The sequence below is a fragment of the Oryctolagus cuniculus genome, chromosome 2 (genome assembly GCF_964237555.1).
Source record: "Oryctolagus cuniculus chromosome 2, mOryCun1.1, whole genome shotgun sequence".
Classification (NCBI taxonomy): Eukaryota; Metazoa; Chordata; class Mammalia; order Lagomorpha; family Leporidae; genus Oryctolagus; species Oryctolagus cuniculus.
In genome coordinates, this window is record NC_091433.1 from 159,721,302 (window position 1) to 159,731,414 (window position 10,113).

Consider the following 10,113-nt stretch of genomic DNA (forward strand, 5'->3'; position numbering starts at 1 on the left):
ATGCCTGCATATATTTGTGGGTGACTCCACAGACTTTTCCTCCCTCTGGAGGAAGCAGCACAGGTCCAGCCCCAAGTACAAATGATCCAAGAGACGAAGGGACCACATGGCTCATCGAGGCAGAGCTGCCTGGCCTGTCTCCTGGAGCCAGCCCCTGCCCCCGCCCCACCCCTAGGCCAACCCCGGGTCTCCTCACCCAGGCCCAGGAGCCTGGTGGATTTAGAATTTCCTGCCCTCCTGACAATCTGCATGTACAAAACGGGCTTTATTTCAGCCGCGTGGAGGACATCTCCCAGAGCCCCTTCCCCTGGCTGCCTTCACGCCCGTCTGGAGCTGGGTGGGTCTCTGGCATCTGATTAGAATCTCGGGGCTGCCTCCGGGCCTGCCCTGCTGGGAGGTGTCTTTCTCTCGGGGTTAATTAGCAGCCTTCACACCGGGCCGCATTTAGCCGGGAACACAAAGCCACACACATAAATAACGACGGGGCGGAAGAAGAGGGTGCAGATGGTGTGTGACACTGCCGTCCACACCGGCGTGAGTAGCGTCCTGCCGGGACTCAGCACTGCTTTCAGGGTCAGGCCGTGGGCGCGTGGGCCGGCAACCCTGGGCTCTTGGGCAGAAAGAGTGCTGAGTCCTGGGAGGGGGGAGGGGGGACTGCCGGCCAGGACAGCCTGAAAGTCCCTGCTGTGTCTACTCTGGGAGCCTGCACTCAGCAACTCAGGCCCCAGGCACAGGGTCCCGGCCTGGCCTGGCAGGGAGTGTGCCCCCCCCCCCCCGCCCCAGACACCCCCAGACCTAGGGGGGCTGAGAAAAGGGTGCAGTGGAGGACAGTCCCCGGGAAGCCTGGAAATTTCTGGAAGAGGCACAGTGCTGCTGCAGTGTTCCCACCTCCTCTGTGGGTTGGGTCCTCCCTTAGGCCCCTGAGGGCTCAGACACCCACCTTGCCAGGGCCCTGGGTCGCATCTGAAATGTTGCCATGTTGACCACAGGAACCCAGAGTCACTTTTCAGAAATCAGCAACAAGGAGGAGAGCAGAAGCCAAGAGACAGGCCCTGGACACCGCCGGCGGCGACCCGCGGGAAGGCAGGAGTGGAAGCCCAGAGAGCAAGCTCTGGCCTTCAGCCTCTCCCCATGCTCTGCACTTGGGTGATGCCCTCTCCCCAGCCCCGAGGGGTTCCTCCCCAACTTGGAGAGCTGCCAGCTTCCTCACTCAGGAGCTGGGGGGTCTGGGTGGGGGGCCAGGGGGGACTGGCAGAGTGTCCCCCGGGGGTGAAGGCGCCCCCTGGTGGACACCTGGATGCTTGCTCCTGACCCAGGCCTTCTAGCACACTCCGGGCTCAGTGCCCTGGGAGGTGAAGGCACAGAGAGAGGCATGGGGGCCTCGCAGTGGGGCTCCGTGCCCCTGAGTCATTTTCCACATGCTGCCTTGCCCTCGACACACAGACGCGCTCTCAGAGTTGGGACGGCGGCCGCCTCCCTCCAGAGCTGGGCCGGCCACCTGCCGGGTGACCCTCCTTGCTTCGATTTCTGTCCCTATAGCTCAGCAGCCTCCAGCTCCCCTCTCAAAGCCAGCTGCAGCCATCTCAGGTCCCTCTGGACCCCGGGGTCCCAGCCCACCCCACCTGGCCCTGGCTTGTGGGCAGTTCTGGAACACCCTGAATGCACCATCATGCCGGGCTGGGGCCGACATTTCTGTTTTCCCTGAAGGCTCAAAGCTGCACCCCAGCCCCGCCAGGCAGAGCAGCCCATTTGGGGTTTGACTTCGGTTAGAAATCAGCACGCAGCCATCTGCAGGTGATGGAAATGGGGCTTAAGTAACTTTTCAGTCAAGGCTTCTTGGCCAGAGCCCAGATGGAAATAAGAGCTCTCGTCTCCATCTCCCTCTGCACACTTTTGGAAAATGCGGCGGGGAGAATCGTGGAAACTGCAGCTCCAAGCGGAGTGTGCTCTGTTTCTTGGCCCCGGAAAGGGAAAATAAACACCCAACAGCTTCTCCATTCAAGCGCGTGTTATCTGGCGCATCCTGGCCAAGAACTCGCTCCCCTCCCTGCTCCGGCCGGGAATGACTGCGCCTCCCAAAAGCCCCGACGCCCACCCCTAACCCAGAGCAGGCAAACAATGGGGCCAGAAACCCGGCTCAGCCAAGGCCTCTCCCTGCAGCCCCTAGAGGCCGGCACATTGAGAAACACACGGCTATTTTTACTGTACTGTTTGTCCACCATCTGCAACTCCAAGGCCTGAGAAGCAGTGGTGCCTGTGGGAGGTGGCATTGAGTTTTGTGTGTGCCTGCCTCTGTGTGTGTGTGTGTGTGTGTGTTAACTTGCTCAGACAAAGCTACATTTTTGAAACTTCAAAAAAGCAACACCCTGCAAGAATGATCTTTTCCCTGGCTTGCCCTGTAGGGGACTCTCTTGGGGGGGTCTGGGAAACAGCCCCCTCCCCACTGCTCTGCCACAGGCCCCAGGTCCAGAGCGCAGAGAGCCAACAGGAGAGGGAAACCCGGAGCCGCGGAGGGGAGGTGGGAAGGGGAAGCGCGGGTCTGAGACGAGAGGGGTTGTGCAGCCAGCGGCCCGGGGCCTCCCAGTGTGATGGGCCCCTCCCTGGGGATCCCTCATAGAAAAAGGGAAGGGGATGCTGGCTGGTGGCACAGTGAACTAAGCCCCACTTGCGCCACCAGCGTCCCATATAGGAGCACTGGTTCAAGTCCCGGCTGCACTGCTTCCTATCCAGCTTCCTCCTAATGTACCTGGGAAAGTCACAGAAGGTGGCCCCTGCCACCTGCGCGGGAGACCCAGATGGAGTTCCACGCTCCTGGTTTGGGCCTGGCCTAACCCTGGCTGTTGTGGGCACTTGGGAAATAAACCAGTGGATGGAGGATCTCTCTCTCTCTCTCTCAAATAAAATAAAAGTAAATAAATAAAAATTTAAAAGAGACCTGACTTAACCTTCTGAAAAGAACGTATTGTAAATGGCTGACGGGTGGCAGCGCCGGTGCCTGCGGCGTGGGCCCCTGGATCGTAGCTGCCGTTGCTAGGAGCAGGGACTCAAAGAACTCATGCAAGAATAGAATCAAAAGATAATGTGCATTTTCTGTGACCTTTTAGTTTCATCTCCTTGAAAGGCAGAGAGAGAGAGAGAGAGATCTTAGATCCCATTCCGACCTGTTCTTTCCTGAGTGGTGAAAGTGTGTTGTGACTGAGTATGTGTTAACGGGTGGTCTACAGCTCACGGGTTCACAGTGGCTGGCAGCAGGACTGGGTTGATGTTCGCATTGAAGCCACTGGTGGAGAGTGAGAGGTAGATAAAGTCAGGGCCCACCCAGAACCCCGGGGCCACACCTTGGAGGAGGGTGCAGGCTTGAACCTGGGCTGGGTTGGCTGTCCGCCTGCGATGGAGTTGGGGTGATGATGCCTGAGGGAGCCGCTGGAGACCCCTTGGCACAACGCCTGCCTGCAACTGCTCTCTGCCAGAGCAGTGAGGACACTCTCTGAGAACAGGGACCGCGATGTCCAGGGGAAAGCCTGCTGTCACAGCGGCGTGCTGAGTGCGATCCGCGGGAAGTGGGGAGGCGGGGCCGCGTGGCTGCGTTTGCTGGGATTTACCCTGGCAAATTCTGAAAGGACACCTGAGCAATGAGTGCGCTAGGTCTCCTTGCAGGAGGGCACCCGGCAGGAGCAGAACGTTTAAACATTTAATTGGTTAATTAATTTTATTTGAAAGGCAGAGAGACAGAGAAAGAAACAAGATCTCCCATCCTCTGGGTCACACCCCGAGATGCCCCCGACAGCTGGAGCTGGACCGGGGGAAGCCAGGAGCCAGGAACTCAATCCAGGTCTCCCGTGTGACTGGCAAGGACCCGGCTACTTGAGCCAGCACATCAGCTGCTGCCTTCCAGGTGTCGCATTAGCAGGAGGCTGGAATTGTGGGCAGAGCCGGAATCTGCATCCAGGCACTCCGATATGGGACGCTGGCCTCCCAAGCGGCGTCAACCTCTGGCACCAGATGCCCGCCCTCGGGAGCAGGATTTTTGACTTTGCACCTCTTTGGCAGCCAATGTGGACCCATCACCCATGAACACAGAAAAAGTGAGCTACTAATACAATTTTTGATGGTCATTTATTTATTTTTATCTATTCTCATCTACTTGAAAGACAGAGCAAGAGACAGGGAAAAAGAGAGAGAGAGAGAGAGAGAGAGAGAGAGAGAGGTATCTCCCACCCACTGGTTCACTCCCCAAGGGCCCACAGCGGCCAGGACTGGGCCAGGCTAAAGCCAGGAGCCAGGACCTCCATCTGGGTCTCCCATGTGGGTGGCAGGGGCCCAAGCAGCTGCACCGTCCTCCTCTGCCTCCCGGGCTCCATCAGCAGGAAGCCACATGGAAAGCAGAGCAGTCAGGACCGCAGGCAGCACCCCACCGTGGGCGCCGGTATCCCAGGCAGCAGCCTAGCCTGTGCCCACAGCGCCTACCCGGGGCTGCTAACTCTATTCTTCCGTCCGAGCATCAGTGTTTTCCCAGCTGAGGAAGGAGTTCCGTGTCCTGCCTGCCTAACTGGGCTTTTCCAGGGATTCAGAGAGGAAGCGCAGGTGAGTGCCCAGAGACGCGGAAGGCTGAGGTGAGGGTGGGGCGAGGGTGAGGAGGCGGACAAGGGAGAGGGAAGAAGGGGCCGTGGCTGCGGTAGGTCTCCCTCAGGTGGGCCCAGTGGGATACTCGCTGAGCCGTCGTCCCTGGAGCTGAGCTCAGGTGAGTTAGACTCACCGACTGCACGCTCTGGCCCCAGCCCTGGTCTCTTTCCCCAGGCACCCAAGCATTCCAGGGGAGGCCGGGGCTGGAGCCCTGGCTGTGACTCTTAGCACCTGGCCAGAGCTGTTGGGAGCAGGAGGAGGCCCTGGGGACACTGGGATGTGGATGGATGAGCCATTGACAGGAGGGGTGGCAAGTGTACCTGGCCCTGAGCTCGTCCACCCTGGATCCCACTCCTGGCTGGATGAGGAAATTGGGGCTTAGTGAGTCTGGGGGACACGTGTGGCTGGCTGGAGAGGAGCTGGGATTCAATGCCGGGCAGCGTGGCTCCTCCTACCTCTTGTCGCAGCTCAGAGCTGACCACCTTTAGGTGGGCTTTGTTTCTAGAAGCAGAATAGAAAGAACAACTTAGCTCTGAAATCCCGCCAGCCAGGGCAGCACGTGTGGCCCCAGAACCCCTCGTCCAGGAGCTCTCCACACTAATGAGATGCCCAGGGCCCACGGGCAAGGACTGGGAGGCCGGGGCTTGGGACACCCCACTCCCCCGCCCCGGACTCAGTGCCCCTGGAACTGCGGGGGCACAAGGCTGGGAGAACCAAAGCGCTTTTCACAGAATCCCAACAGGAAACCCGCGAGAACATTCCTGCCCCGAGGATTCCAACAGGAAAACCACGAGAACATTCCTGCTCCTGGGCTCCAGCTGGAGCTGGAGTCTGTGTTCCCTGCGAGGAGGCTGGCCCAGGGGTGGCGGGGTCGGAGCAGAGGCTTAGCCAGCACCCCGAGGCGGATCCAGAGTTCCTCCGAAGGCTCCCCGGCGGCCGAGGGTCACTTGGGAAGGGGCGGCTTCGTTTCCGGGCTCGCTCCCAGTGGCTGTCCGACCACACAGCTGCGCACTGCCCCTCCAAATATTTGCCTTTGATTTATTTTTATTTTGCACTTCTATTTTTATTTATTTGAAAGACAGAGACAGAGATCTTCCATGTGCTGGTTCATTCCTCAAATGAACAACAGCCCACAAGAGCCAGGACTGGGCAGGCCACAGCCAGAAGCCAGGAGCTCCATCCATGTCCCCTACATGGGTGGCGGGAACCCAAGTACTTGAGTTACCGCCTGTTGCCTCCCAGGGTGTGCATTAGCAGGGCGCTGGAATCATGATTAGAACAGGGACTGGGACCCAGGCCTCTGATTTGGGATGTGGTAGCTTAACTGCTTGCACCTGTCCCCAAAATGTTTGTGTTTCAAGGCCTGCCCTTCCAAGGGTCTTTGTAATTGTACCATACTGGGACTTGTGAACTTGTGAAGAACTTTCTGTTGAACTTAGTTGCCTTTCAAGACAACTCAGTCAGCTGCAGAGGCAGTCACACCGGCCCTGTCCAGCTTCCTGGCCTCAAGATACTTCCATGTTATTTTATTTTATTTTTAAATCTTGACATCTTTTTTTTTTAAAGATTTATTTATTCATTTCAAAGGCAGAGTTACAGTGAGGCAGAGGCAGAGAGAGAGAGAGGTCTCCCATCTACTGGTTCACTCCCCAAATGGCTACAACAGCTGGAGCTGGGCCCAACTGAAGCCAGGAGCCAGGAGCTTCTTCCAGGTCTCCCATATGGGTACAGGGGACCCGAGGACTTGGGCCATCTTCTGCTGCTTTCTCAGGCCACAGCAGAGAGCTGGATCAGAAGTGGAGCAGCTGGGACTTGAACCATGGGGATGCTGACACTGTAGGTGGCAGTTTTACCTGCTACACCGCAGCGTCGGCCCCCGACACTTCCATTTTAACCGAGGAGCACATGGAGTGCTGAAGAGAAGTGACCAGTGCCCACAGGAACACCTGCTGCAGGCCAGGCCCTGTGCTGGGCTACGAGGCACAGTGACTCAGTTCCTCCCGCAAAACCATCGCCTAATCCGAGAGACCAGCAAATCGGTGGCCGTTTCCCAGTAGGGGGAGAGTCACAACCAAGGTTTGCTCAGGATGCATAAAGACAGGACACCCATCCCTGAGAGAGGAGAACAGGGAAGGCTTCGTGGAGGAAGCGACACTACCGTGTGCAGGAAGACGCCGCAGAGTTTGACTGGAAGGGCCATGGGCCCTCAGGGGTGGGATGCAGAGCGGTGGGCCCGGCCCCACACCTTGGTGGTGGTTAGGGTATGGGCCGCGGGATGGTGACAAGAGCTGAATAAGGGCAGGGACAGGGAGCTGAGTCAGTCTGGGGCTCAGGAGGGCAGATTCAACATGGGCCAAGATGGACCTGAAAGGGGCACAGGACACCCCAGAGAGCTGGCCACGCCCCAGTCTAGTGGGGACGTGTGTCTTTGCTCAGCGAAGAAGAGTGAGCGCCTCCAGGCAGGGAGAGGGCGGCAAGGAAGACAGGCAAAGAAATCCCATCCCTAAGGGGCACTCAGAGCTGGTGGGCTCGGACCATACACCCAACACCTGCATCTGCGACCGTCAGCGTCCTGGGGGACCCTTCCCCTGTGCAGGCCTCAGGGCTGATCCAGGCCAGCGCCGATGCAGGGGGCTGGGCCCACCCCACCCAGCAAGTCTCTAAGAGGGCCCAGGGCAGGGGGAGGGGGAGGGGGAGGCCAAGGGCACCCTGGACAGCCTCAAGCTGGGGTGGGGGGCCGAAACTGGACCATCACCGCCCAGGGGCCGGGCAGTAGACCTGGTGCCGCAAGCGAGGAGACCGAGGGCTTTTACGACGGCAGTGGACGGGTCAGCAGGGGGCAAGGTCTTATGGGCTCCAGAAACCAACCTTTAAATGCCAGCAATTCTACAGGACCATTGTTAAAATGTGGGCAAAAATCAGCCGTGGCAGCAGTGCGGACCCCACGGAAATCAGCGAATGCTACAAATCAAGCCTACATTTTATTTACTTTTTTGATCCAGAGAGGTGGCTGAGACCAGGGTTCTTGACTTCTTTCCTCCGCGCCGTGGCTGAGCACCATTCTGCCTCGCCTCTACCTGAATGCTCTGACCCCCGTCTGCCACCGAGGGATACGGGGGAGCAAGGAAGAAGCGGTCGCCGACGGAGCCTCTGTAGGGCAAAGGGCTGCGCAGAGGGAGCCGCCATCGGGGCTGGATTTCCTCTCGTCTTCCTGGATGTCTGATCTAAATTTAGGTCCCGGGGGTCCAGGCTGAAGCCCGCCCCGCCCCTGCCTTTCCGTCCTTCCTGCAGGTGCTCTCTGTAGCACAGCCACAGGACGTCACCGCGGGAAGTCGCTCTGCCCTTTGTCGCCTCCTCCCTCTACCCCTCTACCCTCTACCCCTCCCTTGCGCCCAGATTCCTGCAGCGGCTCCCTGCTCCTCTCCAGGTTCCCTGGGCCCTAGGCCACCCCCTCCCAGACCCAGTCACACCCCCTCAGCCACTCGCTGAGACAGCACAGCCTTCCACGCTAGGACACCCCAGGCAGACCCGGGGTCTCTCTAGGTCTCATCTGTGCTGGGGATCAGGCCAGCCCTCGCAGAGCCTCTGACACAGCCTGTGTGTCTTCGTGGGAGTGACAAAAACCTGGATTAACAGGTTAACATTCCTGATCATCAGGAATGTTACTGAGGCTCTCAAGTGGGCTTTGGAACCCCAAGATGCTGGTGTACCCTAAATTCATCTGAATTCTCCCCATCTTCCTCTTTTGGTCTTTTAGCCACAACTCCCAACATCACAACTTCTTAAGGCTTCCTCCAGAGTCCGGAGGATCAGGATGTAGGGTGATGGCCAAAGTTGGAAGCTGGAGCATTTAGCCCATATCCCGTACTAGAGTGATCTGTGTCCTGGCTGCTCTGCTTCCAATCCAGCTTCCTGCTAATGTGCACAGCAGAGGCGTCAGAGGATGGCTCACTCCTGCGGGAAACTTGCATGGAGCTCCTGGCTCCTGATTTCAGCCTGGCCCTGCCCTGTGTTGAGGGCATTTGGGAAGTGAACCAGTGGATGCAAATCTCCCTCTGTGTCAGGCACTGTTTCTCTACCTTCCAAATAAACCGTAAATAAATAACTTTTTCTGAAGTCTGTTTTTTTTCAAAGAAGGTAGTTTTTTGTTTTTTTTTTTTTTTCCTCAGAGATGAAAAACCAGGACCGGTGCTGTGGTGTGGAGGGTTAAGCTGCTGCCTGCAGTGCCGGCGTCCCATATGGGCGCCAGTTCGAGTCCCAGCTGCTCCACTTCTATCCAGCTCCCTGCTGTGGCCTGGGAAAGCAGCAGAGGACGGCCTAAGTCTGTGGGTCCCTGCACCCACATGGGAGACCCAGAAGAAGCTCTGGCCCTGGCTTCGATCTGGGCCAGCTCCGGCCATTGTGGCCGGATTCCAATGGATAGAAGGGTAGATTCTCTCTCTCTCTCTCTCTCTCTCTCTCTCTCTCTCTCTCTCTCTCGTGTGTGTGTGTGTGTGTGTGTGTGTGTGTGTCTCCCTCTCTCTTTGTAATTCTGCCTTTCAAATAAACAAATAAAAAAAGAGAAGCCTGCTCAGAAGCTTTCCCCGGCCCACTCCCACGAGCCAGCAAATGCAGCTCCTTCTGTGAGCCGGTCCCGCACAGCCTGGGGCGAGGGGACGCCCCGTTTCCACATCGCTTGTTCCTCTGCGGAGTGGGAGCAGCGGTAGTCACCCGGAGGCTTACGGCCTGAGCTCGCCCAGGCTGGCCCTCCCAAGTGTGCGAGCCTCGGGCCCCGGGGCCCCCTGATTGGCTGGGGGAAGGACGTCAGAGACTCACTTACCACCTGCTCTGCGGGGCGGGAGGAGCCCTTCCTGCCTCTGAGACATTGAGCACCGAGGATCGAGGATGGAGGGCCCAAAGCAGTGGCGCACAGAGTGATTGATGTCGTTTGTCTTGGTGAAGAATGACTGTCAGGAACGGTGGGAGTCCCCAAACCCCACCGAACTGACTCACTGCATCCCAGAGGCTTTCCAAGACGAAACCCCCGTTGAGCGCAAATGAACACTTCTTTACCCAGAGCTGATCCGATCTCCCCGTCTGGGGGCTTCCCAGAGCCCTATAACTTCCCTTCATGGATCTGTGGTGCAGACCGCCGCGGATTAGATCACACCACAGAAGTCAGGATGCAAGAAGCGTGGCCCACCTGGGCCCCAGGCAGCCTGGGCCTGAGATGCACAGCTCTCAGAGGCCTAGGACCACCAGGGCCCCGCCATCTTTGCCTTGAATGGGGTCAGACAGCAGCTGCTTCCAGGCCTGGCCCCAGCCCCTGCCTCCTTGGCAGGGCAAGCTGTCTCAGGCCCCTGAAGGCCACGCACCTCCCCTGCCCCGAGCTGACCTGTTTGCTCACCACCGCCAAACCACAGCGTCTTCCGAACCACAGGGCCAGCCTCGCGGCACCCGTAGCTTCTCCATTTATCTGGAAACACAGACCATAGACGGTTACCTCCCTCC

The 10,113-nt window shown here is 58.5% G+C and overlaps 1 long non-coding RNA gene across 1 annotated transcript; it reads left to right on the forward strand.

Moving 5' to 3' along the window:
- The first annotated feature begins 452 nt into the window (after window positions 1-452).
- Window positions 453-8,731, forward strand: LOC127488773 (uncharacterized). The gene is made up of 2 exons (XR_007916626.2): window positions 453-534; window positions 990-8,731. It is a non-coding gene; the product is annotated as an uncharacterized lncRNA (long non-coding RNA).
- Window positions 8,732-10,113: the final 1,382 nt, after the last annotated feature.